The following is a 19,604-nucleotide window of genomic DNA, read 5'->3' as shown; positions in this document are numbered from 1 at the left end:
AATTTCTATGGGTTGCCTGATTTATTTGACAATTTTTACAGCTTGTCTCACACTGATCTGTGAGAGGAGCTTGGCGCTAGAAATTTTCTTTATTTATGGGCGAGGGCAGCAGTCTTCCTAGCAGCCATGATGGCTTCCCGTTTCCCATCCTTTTTCCGATCGCCAGGGCAGCACGTGGTGTCGGTCGAACATTCAGTAGTGGACAAAGTTTCTCCTGTTCTCAGTTCCTCAACCTGCCTTACCAACCTTGTAACTGCTGTTTCTTCTCGATTTTAACGTCGCGAGGTCGCCTCCCTGTGAAATTCCGGCTCTATGATTGGCCAGTTCAGGTGCGCGCCCGTTTTTCGCGGTTAGGCGCCAACCGCCCTCCGCGGGTGGATAGTGGACAAAGGGGCAGTAGGGCAGTTCTAGTGGGAGCGTGCCGGTGACAAGAGGTGCCGCTTCCAGGAGATGAAGTTTCGGTAAGCTTGAGCGCCGACGTGCACTGTAGATTCGCGCCCTGCGGCCCAGAGGGAAACTGATAGGTCTTTGTGAATAGTTTCGCGTCTTGCGGGTTTTATTGCTTTAGTACGGGAGGCTACCGAGCGATTCAAGCACAGTAGCATCTTGTTAGTCTTTGGCTAACTCCTGGTGGTGATCGTTGCACGCCTGCAACCCCTTCCTTTACTAAATGCGATTCTATTTGATAATACGGCGATCAGTACTAAAATTCCTTTCCTCCTGATATCGTGGCGTGTTATGAACGTACGTTAGGGCAGGCTGCTGAACTCGAATCTTTCTTCCCCCCACCCCCATTTGGTTGTATTATTGTTCGATTCTCAAGTGTTTAATAAATGAGTCCGTAAATCTCACATTCTCTCTCTTTCCTTACGTGAACTCACCCCTAGTGTAACAGAATAATGCAGAACTATAACGGTTGCTGTAAGGTCGTGCAGGTCTCGCGCCACTAACGATAGTATAAAGATTCCATATCGCGCTCTTGGCACGACCATTGCACGCATGGCGCCGATAACAGTAGTAATCATGTTCAACTATTCCCCAGTGATAAACTGGGAAGTGTTCACGGCTCAGTGTGAGTACGTGAGCACTAAATCCACTTGATGTGGTGGAACTAGTGGCCTCTGTTTTGCCTTGCTAATTTAGAGAAAAAATATCAAAAAGCCACAGCCCCTACAGCAAGGGATAGTAACTTGAAACAAACGAGCCATCGCTTTTAAACTGCTATAGGCATGCCTATTCAAATACAGAGATATGTGAAGAGGCAGAATAAGGCACTGCGGTCGGCTACGTCTATGTAACACGTGTCTGGCGCAGTAGTTAGATCGGTTACTGCTGCTATAGTGGCAGGTTATCATGATTTAAGTGAGTTTAAACGTGGCGCTATAGTCGGCGCACGAGCGATGGTGCACGGCATCTCTGAGGTAGCGATGAAGTGGGGATTTTCCAGTGCGAGCATTTCACGAGTGTACTGTGAGTATCAGGAATCCAGTAAAACATCCACTCTCCGACATCGCTGCGGCCGGAAAAAGATCCTGCAAGAACTGGACCAATGACGACTGAAGATAATCGATCAACGTGACACAAGTGCAACCGTACCGAAAATTGCTGCAGATTTCAGTGCGAACCATTCACAATGAAACATCATCAGTGGGCTTTGGGAGCCGAAGACCCACTCGTGTACTCTTGATGACTGCACGACACAAAGCTTTACGCCTCGCCTACGCACGTTGAAACGTCCCCTTAGAACAATTATACACGACTGTGCTTAACCTGACACACAATATTTTTAGCGCAACGCAATCTGACTTTCAAAATCCCTACAAAAGAATGGCCCTGACTAACATTAAACTATACCTTTCAGAAATCACTTACCTCACAAAAATCTTCGCTGCTCAAGCTACTGCAATACAGCGAGCGCCACTACTGCCAGCTAAATAAAAGATTCAAACTACTGAAGGCACTAACTACTGATAGGGATAGTTAGCAAATGAAAGATATTAATAGAGAACAAACAATGTATTTACCTTGATATCATCATATATAAATATAGCAGTTCATGGCAAATTTCAAAACTCCGCCATCTCTCTCCCCACATCCACCACTGCTGGCAGCTCACCTCCAACTGCGCAACGCTACGCGCTGTTCACAGCCAGCTGCCTAACACTACAATGGCGAGTATTACAACAATGCAAAGCAGCCACAGACTGCACACAGCACAGCCAGTGATTCTCACACAGAGCGCTACGTGGCGTTACCAATAAGAAAGCCCTAAACAGCCTACTTACATAGCCCCCATGCTCCCCACAAAAAATTTTACAAATTGGTTTGGGCAGTGGCCAATACAGATTTGAAAAAATTTTCATAATTACAATAACAAAGAAATCAAATGCACACACTTATTGATACAATGTTGGTCAAAAGCTAAAATTTTGTCACAGTCCATAAAGACAGTCCTGATCATTCATCATAGTAGTAATTACAGTTTTTTTTCGCAAAGTCTCATTAGTAAAAGAAATTGCACACAGAAGTAGTGGATTTCCATGCAGTCTTGAAGAAGTAGTGTTGTCCTTCCAACGGAGAGACAGCGCTGACTCTTGACATGCTGACAGATAACGCACCACAACAGAGCAAACCCACAGCAGAGTCAGTCGAAGTTTTGAAGAATATTGGTGGGTAGGTCATCACAGAGCAGACCCACTGTAGTCCTGGTAGAGATGGCCAGCAGCCATCTGTTGCGACTGTGCAGGTGCACAATCACCATTGAAGAGTCTTGCAGATAATATAGCAAGTCCATAACCACCACTTGTGCACTCACAAAGTTTTTGGAATTGTCCTTGGAACCAGCAATGCTGTTATCCAGTCCCTTGCTGAATTATTAACACACGTGCAAACACTATCAGTCCCTACTTCTCACATATTGTCCATATACTATGACCAACGGAAATGTGTGCAGTGAAATGAATGCTTACAAGTTGCTTAGTTTGATAAACTGGTGTCAATTACAATTTTATAACATGAGAATACAATAACAAAGGTACAGAATACATCATTAAAAACATAACAATACAGATAACATTTGTAGTACAGGCTTTACAAAAGAATTTACAGGAATTATGACATGAGTACAAAAATAAAAGATCAGAATCACTTTCGAAACATCAACTTCACACATGAGCATTAAAACAAAACAGAATAAATAATGTGTAAGCATATTTATAAGGTAAATAACATATTATTAATGCCAATTATATTTGAGGATAACAGTATTCCTCATCATAGTGAATGTAGCTTAGTACTAGAAAAATTCTACAATTCTTATCAGATAAACACATAAAGACAGGAAAAACACAAATACACAAGGGTACACAAACATATAGAGGGATGACACCAATAGGAAAGGACAGGGTTCGTTTTCAGTGTAACATGTGGTACTGCAGTCCAACCCAAAACTTCATATATCTTTCCTCTTATTTCATCCTTTGTTTCCACCAAAAAAAATTCTATCTAAGCATGCTTTCTGTATTTATATGTTCACACATTTCTTACCTCAACATTTATTTCCAAGAAAATCCTACCTAAACCTGTTTTCTGTACTTTTTTTCGTATAACTTCTGAATGCATTTCTTCCAATTCATCGCAACTCATTCTCTTAGAGGCTACCCCCTCTTAAGCTAACTTAAATCTACTGAGCTCAGATGCTAAACTAAGGGACGAGGCAATGCAGCATCACATAAAACAATTAATATAAACAGCAATAAAAAAACGCAGATTTGCGAAGCAAGCAGCATTAAGAAATTAGCAAAGCAATTGTAATATTACAACTAATCTAAGGCAATGTGCAGCAAACAATAAAAATAAATCAGTAGTAAACTGGCTTAGCAGAGTAACACAAATTAAAATTCAGTAGCACTATGCCTGGCAAACAGCAGCAACTTATACCTAAACATGACATAGCTCAAGCAGAAAAAATATTACAGTAAAAACAACAATGCAGATAAGGGAAATGTATATTCACATCTTAATGTCTATGTAATTAAAGTGGTGCACCACAAATTATTCTACAAAAGAAATTACCAAGTACTTGAAAAGAAAATTATAGATGCAGTTACTGTTATTAGTCCCTTCTTATTGTTCTCTCCATTCCAAGAGCTCCTTTTTCGAAGAATGTGGATCAGAAAATACTTATTTAATAAATCTGTTGACAGAAAGTGTTCACATTAGCAGATGCATTTAAGTTTATTTTATAAAACCAATGCTGCAACACAGCTGGAAACCAGATATTAAACAAAATGAGCAATCTTTTAACTACAAAGACAATAGATGTAAAATGTTTCTAATCATTTCATTAGGCATTTTAGTAAATATCATAAATTACGAGCTCCACAGTATGCTTTCAACAAGGAAATGTCAATAGCGAGGACAATGGCCTCCCCTTTCTTTTATTCTACCTGTGCTTCTGATGAGGCACTCACTAATATCTTGATCTCCCGGCGTCTGACACAGCTGCGTGCCCACGACGCATTACGTGCAGGTGGTCACTTAACTTTCTTACGGAAATATTTACGACAGCAGTTTCCGCTACTGTGACAGTCTCATATACAAAATTTCACGGGTCGAGAATTTGCGTTGCAAATGTGTAGAAACAAAACCCTATAAATATAAGTGTCCAAATAAAATATTCGTCAGCATTGTGATACAGTCACGCATTTACGCACATTTCATAACTCTTAAAGTACGATTCCTGGTTTCCAACATACTACTTATTCCTCATATACGGTAGCATCATCTTATTGATCATAAACATATCTCAACAGCATAGTACACATCGTCGTCGTAATAATATCATAACATCTCAGTCAATTCTCAAAATCGTCGTACCTTCCTCCAATAATTTCAAAACCTCAAAAAAAATTCTCTGCTCATTTCAATAGTGTCATCTACCTCAAACGTACTTTAAAAATCATGATCCCATACCAAATATATCATTCAAAGCTCTCATAGTATCACAATGGTTCCGAAAAAATATGAGCATTTCACAAAGTACAGACAGAATACAATTTCATAAGTGTGAAGTTATCCAACTGTGTAATTGCGTAAACATCTGTCACTGATGTAATAAAAAAAAGTTTATCTCTCAGTTACATGATCAGATAGCTGTGTAATTTGTGTGTTAGAGAAATATGGTACCGATGTGTAAAGTTGTATAAGCAAATACCATATTAGCTAGGGTTCCTTGTGCTTGCCACACACATGGTACACAAAGTAAGCGTGTACCCCCCTGAGGATTAATGTAATTATACCCTCAGGTGTTACAGATTACAGCAATGAAATGAAATGTATCACTGAAAACCTTTGTATCATTGTACTTCAAATATCTTTAAAAATAAATGTTTTAAGTACAAAATTAATCACTCAAATGCGTGTCCTGTAGCGCTAAATGTGCGTCTTGCTGTAAGATAATTTGTGTGGAAGTGTCGTAGTTATCGTCCTCCGAAAGCTAAGTTCTGCAGAAGTCAATGTACTTACCTCATGATAAACAAAAGTGAAATGCTTTGTGTATAGATATCGTAGTTATTACGCTTATTGTTGTGATGAAGAAAGTACTGAACTGTAACGTATTGTTGTGCTACGGAAAACCCTGTCTCATTGTAGCTTACTACTAAAACATGTTTTGCTTTCCAGAAGAATTCAGAAAAACTGTGCAGATATAAAACAGAAACACCGCAAAAGCAACATTGTAAATTGTCACTCATTAGTAACGTCGTGATAAAATCGTGTAGCTGTCACATAAACTAACCACTGTGTCATCTGGTATCTCGCAGAAAGTACTTTAAATCCAGAATGTATTTTCAAGTAAACCAAAATGTTGCATTAAAATCTCATTAGCAGTACTGGTAAATGTTTTAAGTATGTGAGCCTTACAGTCGTTACGTAATCGTGCAACAAACAAGCAAGAATGCACACACACAATAACACTGTGTCGTCTGTTCACAATAACAATGCATTCGCAATTTCTGTTTAAATAAGTTCTCTTGGTTCTTGACTGGGTATTTCACTTCAAACATTGTTGCATGTTAACAGTTTCTGAAGCATACTAGTAACTTGAAGTGAAACGTTTTATGGCAAAGACAAAGTTAAAAAGCAGATTATCTTTCAATAAACGGTTTTACATGTGAAATATGGTGTAAACCTTTACTCTTCCTAGTGCACAGAGTTTCAGCTTCAAAGCAATTGTCATGTTGTATACATCGGTAAAGAATGCTAAAATTTTTCTCAAGGCTAGCGTCTTATGTTATTTTTCTCGGAGCCAGCGGGCGCTCGCGGCTGCCTGCTGTGCGAGTCATTGTCTGTCTCTTTGTTGGCGCGCGTCGTTATTGGGATTAGGAGACCTAACTTCTACAAATTCGCCTTGCCGACAGGGCCCAACCGTGTTAGAATGCCGCCAGTTCTGATGAAATTGACGTCTGTCGTTACGATCATATCGTCTGTCGTCATGTGGGTAGATTCCATAGTTTCTTTCTTGTCGGTCACGTGGTGGAGAATTTCTCCCTGAGTCGTAGCTGCACGCTGGACCGTTGCGTCTAAAGTTATTCTGTCTCCCTTGATAATAATTGTTTTGGTTCCCATATTGTCTGTTTCTCTGATTGTCTCTGTGATAGTCATTACCGCGGAGAGGTGATCTTTCCCTGTAATTATAACTACTCTGCCAACGGTTGTCATACGGGTGGTGTCTGTTTTGGTCACGATTTGTGTTGTGAGAATAGCCTTGTCGCGTCCAGTTATTATCGAGGAATTGTGACGGATGTGACCTGTAATGGTTGTGTTCCTGTTTCCGCATTCCGCGATTGTCAGTGTCAATTTCCAATTCTTGTAATAGTCCCTGAAAACCTTCAATGTCGTCTTTGCAACGTCCTGCCAAAATAATGTGTCGTAAATGTTCAGGCAATTTGATTAAGCAAATGCGGATAAGTTCTGAGGGGCTGTATGGGTTTGAAAGATACTGATTCTTATGCAACATGTCTTCAAAATACACTCCTGGAAATTGAAATAAGAACACCGTGAATTCATTGTCCCAGGAAGGGGAAACTTTATTGACACATTCCTGGGGTCAGATACATCACATGATCACACTGACAGAACCACAGGCACATAGACACAGGCAACAGAGCATGCACAATGTCGGCACTAGTACAGTGTATATCCACCTTTCGCAGCAATGCAGGCTGCTATTCTCCCATGGAGACGATCGTAGAGATGCTGGATGTAGTCCTGTGGAACGGCTTGCCATGCCATTTCCACCTGGCGCCTCTGTTGGACCAGCGTTCGTGCTGGACGTGCAGACCGCGTGAGGCGACGCTTCATCCAGGCCCAAACATGCTCAATGGGGGACAGATCCGGAGATCTTGCTGGCCAGGGTAGTTGACTTACACCTTCTAGAGCACGTTGGGTGGCACGGGATACATGCGGACGTGCATTGTCCTGTTGGAACAGCAAGTTCCCTTTCCCGGTCTAGGAATGGTAGAACGATGGGTTCGATGACGGTTTGGATGTACCGTGCACTATTCAGTGTCCCCTCGACGATCACCAGTGGTGTACGGCCAGTGTAGGAGATCGCTCCCCACACGATGATGCCGGGTGATGGCCCTGTGTGCCTCGGTCGTATGCAGTCCTGATTGTGGCGCTCACCTGCACGGCGCCAAACACGCATACGACCATCATTGGCACCAAGGCAGAAGCGACTCTCATCGCTGAAGACGACACGTCTCCATTCGTCCCTCAAATCACGCCTGTCGCGACACCACTGGAGGCGGGCTGCACGATGTTGGGGCGTGAGCGGAAGACGGCCTAACGGTGTGCGGGACCGTAGCCCAGCTTCATGGAGACGGTTGCGAATGGTCCTCGCCGATACCCCAGGAGCAACAGTGTCCCTAATTTGCTGGGAAGTGGCGGTGCGGTCCCCTACGGCACTGCGTAGGATCCTACGGTCTTGGCGTGCATCCGTGCGTCGCTGCGGTCCGGTCCCAGGTCGACGGGCACGTGCACCTTCCGCCAACCACTGGCGACAACATCGATGTACTGTGGAGACCTCACGCCCCACGTGTTGAGCAATTCGGCGGTACGTCCACCCGGCCTCCCGCATGCCCACTATACGCCCTCGCTCAAAGTCCGTCAACTGCACATACGGTTCACGTCCACGCTGTCGCGGCATGCTACCAGTGTTAAAGACTGCGATGGAGCTCCGTATGCCACGGCAAACTGGCTGACACTGACGGCGGCGGTGCACAAATGCTGCGCAGCTAGCGCCATTCGACGGCCAACACCGCGGTTCCTGGTGTGGCCGCTGTGCCGTGCGTGTGATCATTGCTTGTACAGCCCTCTCGCAGTGTCCGGAGCAAGTATGGTGGGTCTGACACACCGGTGTCAATGTGTTCTTTTTTCCATTTCCAGGAGTGTATTTCATAAGACTGGAAAATTCAGATTGTTCGAAACGTTTCATCATTATGATGCTATGTTTTACTCGGTCTTGTGTGGCTTGAGACCAATATGCTGAGAGGAAGGCATGGTAAAACTCTCCTTCACTGTGGCAATCGTGAATGACCGATCGCATTCTTACAGCTGGTTCATTCTCCAAGTAGCCACACATAAATTCTAATCTGTGTTCTAATGACCAGTTGGGAGGAAAACAATGAGAGAATTGATGGAGCCACGCTTGTGGATGAATGTCGTTGGCAGAATTCTTAAATGTTTTGAATTTACGTGTAGTAATGAACAGCTTATAGTCAAAGTCATCGCGTCGGCGAGTAGCATATCGGTCATTGTTACGTCGTGTCGGCGGTTCCATCTCAAAATTCGGTCCACCTTGACAATTCCTTTCATAATTACCGAAATGCCCTGTGTTATTATTTTGTGGCTTTTCCGTATTTCTAAGTTCCTCTTCCCGTGTTGGAGCGCGAGTGTCCTCTGAAATATGTAATTCTTGTATCACCTGCGTCAACTGATCTTGTACTTCCCGGATTTCTCTTTTGCACTGTGTATTGATTTGATTTTGATTTTGTTTGAATTTTCTAATTTGTTCATACTCTTCTGTGTCAGTGAAGGCTACAGGTCTTGTGCCATTCAGATCATCATCTACCTTTGTAGATAAGTTAGTGACCTGATCCGAAAGTTCGGCTACTTTCTCCGATAGTGAACACATTTCCTCAGTGTGTTTTCCTGAACCAAGTTTCAGAGTGTCCATTTGTGTTGAAATCGTATCTACTGTGTCCTTTAAGTTTTCTTGAGTTTTTGCAAGTTGCGTAACCGAATCGGTAGATGCAACTGAGTCAATTTTAGCCCACAAGGTCTCATGATTTTCATGAACAATGGTTTGCAGTTCTTTTATGGCTGCTTCGTGATTCTGTAATGCATTTTCATGCCGCGAAAAAATAGGTTGAAAATGCTCACAAATTTGTGTTTTAACGTCATTACAGACTTTTTGACATTTCGATTCAATGTTATGTAACTCAGTAGTTAAATCTTCACATGTTTGTTCAAGCGTGGTGTGAAGATTTTGTTCCATTGCGTCTAACTGTTGCTGTGTTTGTCTCTGGTGTTGTTCCATTGTGTCTAACTTTTGAAGATTTTGTTCCACTGTGTCCAACTTTTGCTGTGTTTGTCTCTGATTCTGTTCCATTGTGTCTAACTTTTCAAGCTTTTGTCCCATTTGTTGCATTAATTGTAATAACAATGCACTGGTGTCTGAAACATGTTCCTCAGTGCTTTTCGGCAGTGAATTTGCACCGGCAACATTCACATTTTGACAAGCAGAAAATGTGTCTTGACTCATTTGAGAAAACGGTGAGGACGCAAAACCTTAATCTACAGTATTTGCAAAATTGTGTCCTGTCATTTCGGATTCCTGAGGCGAGCTGTTGCCGACCGATCGATCGATAATGCTTCCCTGTTCACTAATTGTTTCACTGTCTACACCATTGTTTGCAGCCCGCTCCATTTCCCTATGTACAATTACTAAATTACTACTTTGAACATCAGTTAATTCATTACTCTGCGGCGCCAACACACTGCTTTCGTCTTCACTGTCATTTCTCAGTTTACTTTGGAGCCTAGTATTACGTTTTTCACACGCCATTATTGTCACAGTATTTCACACGACAACACAGAAAAGCACAATTTTAAGAGCAAAAATAAGAGAACACATTAACATAGAACTGAAAATAATATCTAGTTAATTGCAGCTGCGAAATACTTGGTGCAAATCTACATGCATGCCACAACTGTTTTACTGTGCAACAATGAAAAACCACAACTACCAAGGAGATTCTCTCTACAATTACGCAATAGCAATAAACAAAATCTACACTAATTACACAAACTACAAGAAAAAAAAATCAGAAGATTCCAGTGAGGTACCCTAGGCTAAGGGTCGACATATGAAACGTTCCCTTTTAACAATTTATATATGACTGTCCTTAACCGGAAAAAGATCCTGCAAGAACTGGACCAACGACGACTGAAGATAATCGATCAACGTGACACAAGTGCAACCGTACCGAAAATTGCTGCAGATTTCAGTGCGAACCATTCACAATGAAACATCATCAGTGGGCTTTGGGAGCCGAAGACCCACTCGTGTACTCTTGATGACTGCACGACACAAAGCTTTACGCCTCGCCTACGCACGTTGAAACGTCCCCTTAGAACAATTATACACGATTGTGCTTAACCTGACACACAATATTTTTAGCGCAACGCAATCTGACTTTCAAAATCCCTACAAAAGAATGGCCCTGACTAACATTAAACTATACCTTTCAGAAATCACTTACCTCACAAAAATCTTCGCTGCTCAAGCTACTGCAATACAGCGAGCGCCACTACTGCCAGCTAAATAAAAGATTCAAACTACTGAAGGCACTAACTACTGATAGGGATAGTTAGCAAATGAAAGATATTAATAGAGAACAAACAATGTATTTACCTTGATATCATCATATATAAATATAGCAGTTCATGACAAATTTCAAAACTCCGCCATCTCTCTCCCCACATCCACCACTGCTGGCGGCTCACCTCCAACTGCGCAACGCTACGCGCTGTTCACAGCCAGCTGCCTAACACTACAATGGCGAGTATTACAACAATGCAAAGCAGCCACAGACTGCACACAGCACAGCCAGTGATTCTCACACAGAGCGCTACGTGGCGTTACCAATAAGAAAACCTAAACAGCCTACTTACAACGTCAACATCGACATTGGACTGTTGATGACTGGAAACATGTTGCTTGGTCGGACGACTCTCGTTTCAAATTGTATAGAGCCGATGGACGTGTACGGATATAGAGACAAACTCATGAATCCATGGACCCTGCATGTCAGCAGAGGACTGTTGGAGCTAGTGGAGCCTCTATAATGGTGTGGGGCCTGTATAGTTGGAGTGATGTGGGACCTCAGATACGTCTAGGTACGATCTGACAAATGACACGTATGTAAGCATCCTGTCTGATTACATGCATCCATTCATGACTATTGTGCATTCCGACAGACTTGGGCAATTCCAGCAGGACAATGCGTCACTCCACATCTCCAGAACTGCTACAAAGTGGCTCCAGGAAAACTCTTCTGTGTTTAAACACTTCCGCTGACCACCAAACTCCCCAGATATAAAAATTGTTGGGCATATCTGGGATGCTATGCAACGTGCTGTTCAGAAGAGATTCCCACCCCTCGTAGTCTTACGGATTTATGGACACCCCTGCAGGATTCATGGTGTCAGTTCCCTCTAGCACTACTTCAGACATTAGTCGAGTCCATGACACGTCGTGTTGCGGCACTTCTGCGTGTTCGCGGGGGAGCTCGACGATATTAGGCACATGTACCAGTTACTTTGACTCTTCGGTGTATTTGGTCTGGAACCTGTTCGATACTCACCAATTTTACATTCAGGTTGTTGTTGAGCTCAGTCCAGGAGACCCTGAAATAAAATTTTGTGTGGGACAGGAGAAAGAGAACCCCTTCCGCAATTACTAACGTCCGCTCTGTACCCCTTTTTATATACTGGGTTTTTGAACAAACTTTTCTAGTAACCCGGAACTTTCTCTGCCTGCCATGTGTTTTGCATGATAACTGTAATTTCTTCTGATGTTTTTGGGGCAGCTGATTTCAGGAGTTCTGCAGCAATTCCATCTTCACCAGATGCTTTTTATTATCTTTTAATGAAACATAATTCCTGTGGCACCACTGCTTCATGGTGAAACTTCCTGGCAGATTAAAACTGTATGCCAGACCGAGACTCGAACTCGGGACCTTTGCCTTTCGTGGGCAAGTGCTCTACCAACTGAGCTACCCAAGCACGACTCACGTCCCGTCCTCACAGCTTTTATTCCGCCAGTACCTCGTCTCCTACCTTCCAAACTTCACAGCCCTCGTGCGTATCTTGCAGAACTAGCACACCTGCTTCGTGGTGTTCACTTTTGACTTGTCGCTAGCGTATATCCGTCTCAGACAGAAGGTGTACACTTCTCCTAGAGAGACCCTGCGCCTGGGTGAGCTAAATGTCAAACTAGCCACGCTGTGACTGTATGTAGCACAGGCAGGATGCAGACAGGATGGCTGCCGGCATTTGCAAGCAGTCCGGGGTGTCGGCGTTGGTACCGTTGGTGGCCAACAGAACGTGACCGGAGGCTATCGCAGCCGCGACTCGCGTGTTAATGAGTCAGAGCTGGCCACCAGACTGCGCAAATGGCGACGCGGTAACATCAAAGGCGGTGTGAGCCATTCCACTCCTCCACAGCAGACAGTTTGAGGATGACACAGTCGAAACTATCACAGACGTTGAAATTGCGGAAGTGGTTAAAGATGGCAGAACCTCAGCAGTTGTGGTTACATAAAACGATTCTCTCAGGAAACTGAGAACCTCAAGCCACCCTCAACAGAACATTAATGGGTCGCCTGTAGTTATAAGCAACGTTAAGAAAGCTGAAATGGTAACGAACTTTCAGATGGACTTCAGGACTCGGGGACATGATATGACAGAAACTTTAACTGCAAGAGCTATAAACTTACTGACAAGGGGAGGCCACGACGTTTGGAATGCGGATTTACTGCAAACTTCGTACACTCGTAGTACTCCATGAGGACAACAAAATGTGTAAGCAGTAGCGCGTACTTCTCAAGCGTTATTGAGAAAATCGCAAGATAATTTCGGTCGTCAAATATATACCTGCGCGTGGCCATTTTTACCATGAAGCGGTGACAGCCGAGTGGTGCCGGCGTGGTAGCTCAGCGTCTTCGGTCAGAGGGTTATCTGCCCTCTTTAATAAAAAAAAAAACTGAGTGGAAGGATCAACAAAACGAACTTGAACAGATCTCATGTGACGTCTGCAACGACCAAACACAACGATCCAAAAAAAAAAAAAAAAAAAAAAAAGAAGTGGTTAGCATTCAAGCCCCGTAACCCCGTAATCGCTGGATCGAGTCCCGTTCGCCAGTTCTTTTTTTTTTTTCAACACAGTCATTTTCTCTACTATTTATATTACAATTCATATAATGGGAAAAATTCGTGTAATCGGATGAATTTGTGGAACAGCTTGACTAGAAGAAGGGATCGGTTGGTAGGACATGTTCTGAGTCATCAAGGAATCACCAATTTAGTGTTGGAGGGCAGCGTGGAGGGTAATAATCGTAGAGGGAGACCAAAGGATGAAAACACTAAGCAGATCCAGAAGGATGTAGGGTGAAGTAGTTACTTGGAAATGAAGTAGCTTGCACAGGATAGAGTAGCGTGGAGAGCTGCATTAAAACAGTCTCTGGACTGAAGACCACAACAACAACAACAATGTTGTCCTATTCGCTTCTTTTGCTGGCTCATCTTGTAGTGGATGTAATACAGCGTTGTACACAATGGTTCCGTATTCGATTCGGTAGCTTGCCGACATGGTGTTTACTTAGGGAAAGGCAAAGGCAACGGGCAGCGGGCAGCAGGGTTGTAGCAGGAGACCTATCCCGGCCGACAACAATCACAGCATTCAGTGTTTGCAACAGTGTTTCCCCGTTTGTCTGAGACAGGGTCGTTTCAGGGAGCAGGAAATCATGAATGACGTACCCGAAATGTTCGGACAGCAGACTTGGAGGAAATTGTGATTAACACTGTGGAAGCCGACCGCCGTGACAGTATCAAACGATTTTGGCCCGCCAGTACAGGGTATGTCAGACGACCGGGTGGAACACCCTCCATGAGAGTTGTTACTACCCTTATCACTTAGAGCGTGTACAGAGCTTACTAGCGAGAGACTTTCCACTTCGGGAGCAGTTTCTTCACGAGGCACCCACGATTCCGGGATTTGTGCCTTCCGTTCTAGTCTGAGATGAGGCCGCCTTTACGTGGGGTGGTACCTTCAACTTCAGTAAGTCAGCTGTAGAACAATATGCCGAGCCCCGATGGTATGGAGACAGCTAATCATCAGCATCGGTGGAGCCTGAATGTATGGGCCGGGATAATTGGCGACCGTATTTTGGGACCAGTCTTCCCTCCACGTCACCTAACAGACCGGAACTTGCGTTTCTTGCGGGTGAGTTTGCCTGCCCTGCTGGAAGAAGAACCATTGACGATTCTAAGGGCTATGTGGCTACTACATGATGGTGCTGCAGCCCACTTCGCTCATTTGAATCTTGTCTTCCCTGGTCGACGGATCAGACGAGGGGGTCCAGTTGCATAGCCTGCTCGTTCAACGGATCTCAACCAGTCTGATTTCTAGTTATGTGGCCATCTCAAAAGTACTGTGTATGCAGAGCCCATTGTAGGTTGGAGTAGCGTACTCATGCTGACTTTGTTCGGATGCAGCCTTGTCGATGTGGACGCGAGAGACAGAACATGCTACATCTACATGGATACTCTGCAAATCACATTTAAGTGCCTGGCAGAGGGTTCATCGAACCACCTTCACAATTCTCTGTTATTCCAATCTCGTATAGCGCGCGGAAAGAATGAACACCTGTATCCGTACGAGCTCTGATTTCCCTTATTTTATCGTGGTGATCGTTCCTCTTTACGTAGGTCGGTGTCAACAAAATATTTTCGCATTCGGAGGAGAAAGTTGTTGATTGGAGTTTCGTGAGAACATTCCGTCGCAACGAAAAACACCTTTCTTTTAATGATGTCCAGCCCAAATCCTGTATCATTTCTGTGACACTCTCTCCCATATTTCGCGATAATTCAAACGTGCTGCCTTTCTTTGAACTTTTGCGATGTACTCCGTCAGTCCTATCTGGTAAGGATCCCACACCGCGCAGCAGTATTCTAAAAGAAGACGGACAAGCGTGGTGTAGGGAGTCTCCTTAGTAGATCTGTTACATTTCCTAAGTGTCCTGCAAATAAAACACAGTCTTTGGTTAGCCTTCTCCACAACATTTTCTATTTGTTCCTTCCACTTCAAGTTGTTCGTAATTGTAATTCCTAGGTATTTAGTTGAATTTACGGCTTTTAGATTAGACTGATTTATAGTGTAACCGAATTTTAACAAGTTTATCAGTCGATAAACCACAGCGTCATCTGCAAACAACCGAAGACGGTTGCTCCAAAATCGTTTGTATAGATAAGGAACAGCAAAGGGTCTATAACACTACCTCTGGGACATGCATGTGTCGAGGCACGTGGAAACCATTTCCAACACACACTGTAACTGTGGCTCCACGGTACAGCGCATATTAGACCTCAGTCTTTGTAACAATGTATAGTTGAATAAATGGTCTCTAGCATGGGAACCATGCATTTCTTCATTGGACCTTTTTTGGTCCGTTCCCTCTCACAATCAATCCCAAGAGTTTGTACTGTGGAAAAAATCACTCTGTGTACATAAAATTAATATACTCAATTTAGTTATGATTACTACCATTGTAAGTAAAGGCTGTAGGTCACCACATTGTAGCACAATGCTACAATTTTGCACAAGCCACCATTGATTATTATTATTACTCTTATTATTACGAGGGCAGTTCAATAAGTAATGCAACACATTTTTTTTCTCGGCCAATTTTGGTTGAAAAAACCGGAAATTTCTTGTGGAATATTTTCAAACATTCCCGCTTCGTCTCGTATAGTTTCATTGACTTCCGACAGGTGGCAGCGCTGTACGGAGCTGTTAAAATGGCGTCTGTAACGGATGTGCGTTGCAAACAACAGGCAGTGATCGAGTTTCTTTTGGCGGAAAACCAGGGCATCTCAGATATTCATAGGCGCTTGCAGAATGTCTAAGGTGATCTGGCAGTGGACAAAAGCACGGTGAGTCGTTGGGCAAAGCGTGTGTCATCATCACCGCAAGGTCAAGCAAGACTGTCTGTTCTCACGCGTGCGGGCCGGCCGTGCACAGCTGTGACTCCTGCAATGGCGGAGCGTGCGAACACACTCGTTCAAGATGATCGACGGATCACCATCAAACAACTCAGTGCTCAACTTGACATCTCTGTTGGTAGTACTGTCACAATTGTTCACCATTTGGGATATTCAAAGGTTTGTTCCCGCTGGGTCCCTCATTGTCTAACCGAACACCATAAAGAGCAAAGTGTAAGTAGGCTGTTTAGGTTTTTTTATTGGTAACGCCACCTCTGTATGAAAATCACTGGCTGTGCTGTGTGCAGTCTGTGGCTGCTTTGCATTGTTGTAATACTCGCCATTGTAGTGTTAGGCAGCTGGCTGTGAACAGCGCGTAGCGTTGCGCAGTTGGAGGTGAGCCGCCAGCAGTGGTGGATGTGGGGAGAGAGATGGCGGAGTTTTGAAATTTGTCATGAACTGCTATATTTATATATGATGATATCAAGGTAAATACATTGTTTGTTCTCTATTAATATCTTTCATTTGCTAACTATCCCTATCAGTAGTTAGTGCCTTCAGTAGTTTGAATCTTTTATTTAGCTGGCAGTAGTGGCGCTCGCTGTATTGCAGTAGCTTGAGCAGCGAAGATTTTTGTGAGGTAAGTGATTTGTGAAAGGTATAGTTTAATGTTAGTCAGGGCCATTCTTTTGTAGGGAATTTTGAAAGTCAGATTGCGTTGCGCTAACAAAATATTGTGTGTCAGTTTAAGCACAGTCATGTAGAATTGTTCAAAGGGGACGTTTCATATGGCGACCCTGCCAGGATACCTCACTGGAATCTTCTGATTTTTTGTTGTAGTTTGTGTAATTAGTGTAGTTTTTGTTTATTGCTAGCGCGTAATTGTAGAGAAAATCTCCTTTGTAGTTGCAGTCTTTCATTGTTGTACAGTAAAACAGTTGTGGCATGCATGTAGATTTGCACCAAGTATTTCGCAGCTGCAATTAACTAGATATTATTTTCAGTGCTATGTTAATGTGTTCTCTTATATTTGATCTTCAAATTGTGTTTTTCTGTGTTGTGTGAAATACTGTGACAATAATGGCGTGTGAAAAACGTAATACTAGGCTCCAAAGTAAACTGAGAAATGACAGTGAAAATGAAAGCAGTGTGTTAGCGCCACCGAGTAATGAATTAACTGATGTTCAAAGTAGTAATTTGGTAATTGTGCATAGGGAAATGGAGCGGGCTGCAAACAATGGTGTAGACAGTGAAACAGGTAGTGAACAGGGAAGCATTATCGATCAATCGGTCGGCAACAGTTCGCCTCAGGAATCCGAAATGACAGGACACAATTTCGCAAATACTGTAGATTCAGGTTTTGGGTCATCACCGTTTTCTCAAATAAGTGAAGACACATTTTCTGCTTGTCAAAATGTGAATGTTGCCGGTGCAAATGCACTGCCGAAAAGCGTAGAGAAACAGATTCCAGAAACTAATACATTATTATTGCAATTAATGCAACAAATGGAACAAAATCAGAGACTAACATAGCAAAAGCTTCAAAAGTTAGACACAATGGAACAAAATCTTAAAAAGTTAGACTCATTGGAACAAACACTTGAACAAACACGTGAAGATTTAACTACTGCGTTACATAACATTGAATCGAAATGTCAAAAAGTCTGTAATGACGTAAAAACACAAATTTGTGAGCATTTTCAACCTATTTTTTCGCGGCATGAAAATGCATTACAGAATCACGAAGCAGCCATAAAAGAACTGCAAACCATTGTTCATGAAAATCATGAGACCTTGTGGGCTAAAATTGACTCAGTTGCATCTACCGATTCGGTTACGCAACTTGCAAAAACTCAGGAAAACTTCAAGGACACAGTAGATTCGATTTCAACACAAATGGGCACTCTGAAACTTGGTTCAGAAAAACACACTGAGGAAATGTGTTCACTATCGGAGAAAGTAGCCGAACTTTCGGATCAGGTCACTAACTTATCTACAAAGGTAGATGATGATCTGAATGACACAAGACCTGTAGCCTTCACTGACACAGAAGAGTATGAACAAATTAGAAAATTCAAACAGAATCAAAATCAAATCAATACACAGTACAAAAGAAAAATCCGGGAAGTACAAGATCAGCTGACACAGGTAATACAAGAATTACGTATTTCAGAGGATACTCGCGCCCCAATATGGGAAGAGGGACACAGAAATACGGAACAGCCACAAAATAATAACACAGGGCATTTCGGAAGTTATGAAAGAAATTGGCAATGTGCACCGAATTTTGATATGGAACGGCCGACACGACCTAACAATGACCGATATGGGACTCGCCGACATGATGATTTTGACTATAAGCTGTTCATTACTACACGTAAATTCAAAACATTTAAGAATTCTGGCAACGACATTCATCCACAAGCATGGCTCCATCAATTCTCGCATTGTTTTCCTCCCAACTGGTCGTTAGAACACAGATTAGAATTTATGTGTGGCTACTTGGAGAATGAACCAGCTGTAAGAATGCGATCGGTAATTCACGATTGCCACAGTGAAGGAGAGTTTTACCATGCCTTCCTCTCAGCATATTGGTCTCAAGCCACACAAGACCGAGTAAAACATAGCATCATAATGATGAAACGTTTCGAACAATCTGAATTTTCCAGTCTTATGAAATATTTTGAAGATATGTTGCATAAGAATCAGTATCTTTCAAACCCATACAGCCCCTCAGAACTCATCCGCATTTGCTTAATCAAACTGCCTGAACATTTACGACATATTATTTTGGCAGGACGTTGCAAAGACGACATTGAAGCATTTCGGGGACTCTTACAAGAATTAGACATTGACACTGACAATCGCAGAACGCGAAACCAGGAACACAACAATTACAGGTCACATCCGTCGCAATTCCGCGATGAAAGAAGTAATAACTTGACACAACAAGGCTATTCTCACAACACAAATCGTGACCAAAACAGACACCACCCGTATGACAACCGTTGGCAGAGTAGTAATAATTACAGGGAAAGATCACCTCTCCGTGGTAATGACTATTACAGAGACAATCAGAGAAACAGACAATATGGGAACCAAAATAATTATTATTACGGGAGACAGTATAACTTTAGACGCAACGGTCCAGCGCGCAGTTACGATTCAGGGAGAAATTCTCCACCATGTAACCGACAAGAAAGAAACTACAGGAACTACCAACATGACGACAGACGATGTGATCGTAACGACAGACCTGAATTGAATCAGAACTGGCG

The 19,604-nt window shown here is 42.9% G+C and overlaps 1 non-coding gene across 1 annotated transcript; it reads right to left on the bottom strand.

Moving 5' to 3' along the window:
* Nucleotides 1-12,277: 12,277 nt before the first annotated feature.
* Nucleotides 12,278-12,352, bottom strand: Trnas-cga. The gene has a single exon. It is a non-coding gene; the product is annotated as a tRNA-Ser (tRNA).
* Nucleotides 12,353-19,604: the final 7,252 nt, after the last annotated feature.

Source organism: Schistocerca piceifrons, chromosome 4, assembly GCF_021461385.2.
Source record: "Schistocerca piceifrons isolate TAMUIC-IGC-003096 chromosome 4, iqSchPice1.1, whole genome shotgun sequence".
NCBI classification, from domain to species: Eukaryota; Metazoa; Arthropoda; class Insecta; order Orthoptera; family Acrididae; genus Schistocerca; species Schistocerca piceifrons.
This window is presented reverse-complemented; position numbering and strand designations above follow the sequence as displayed.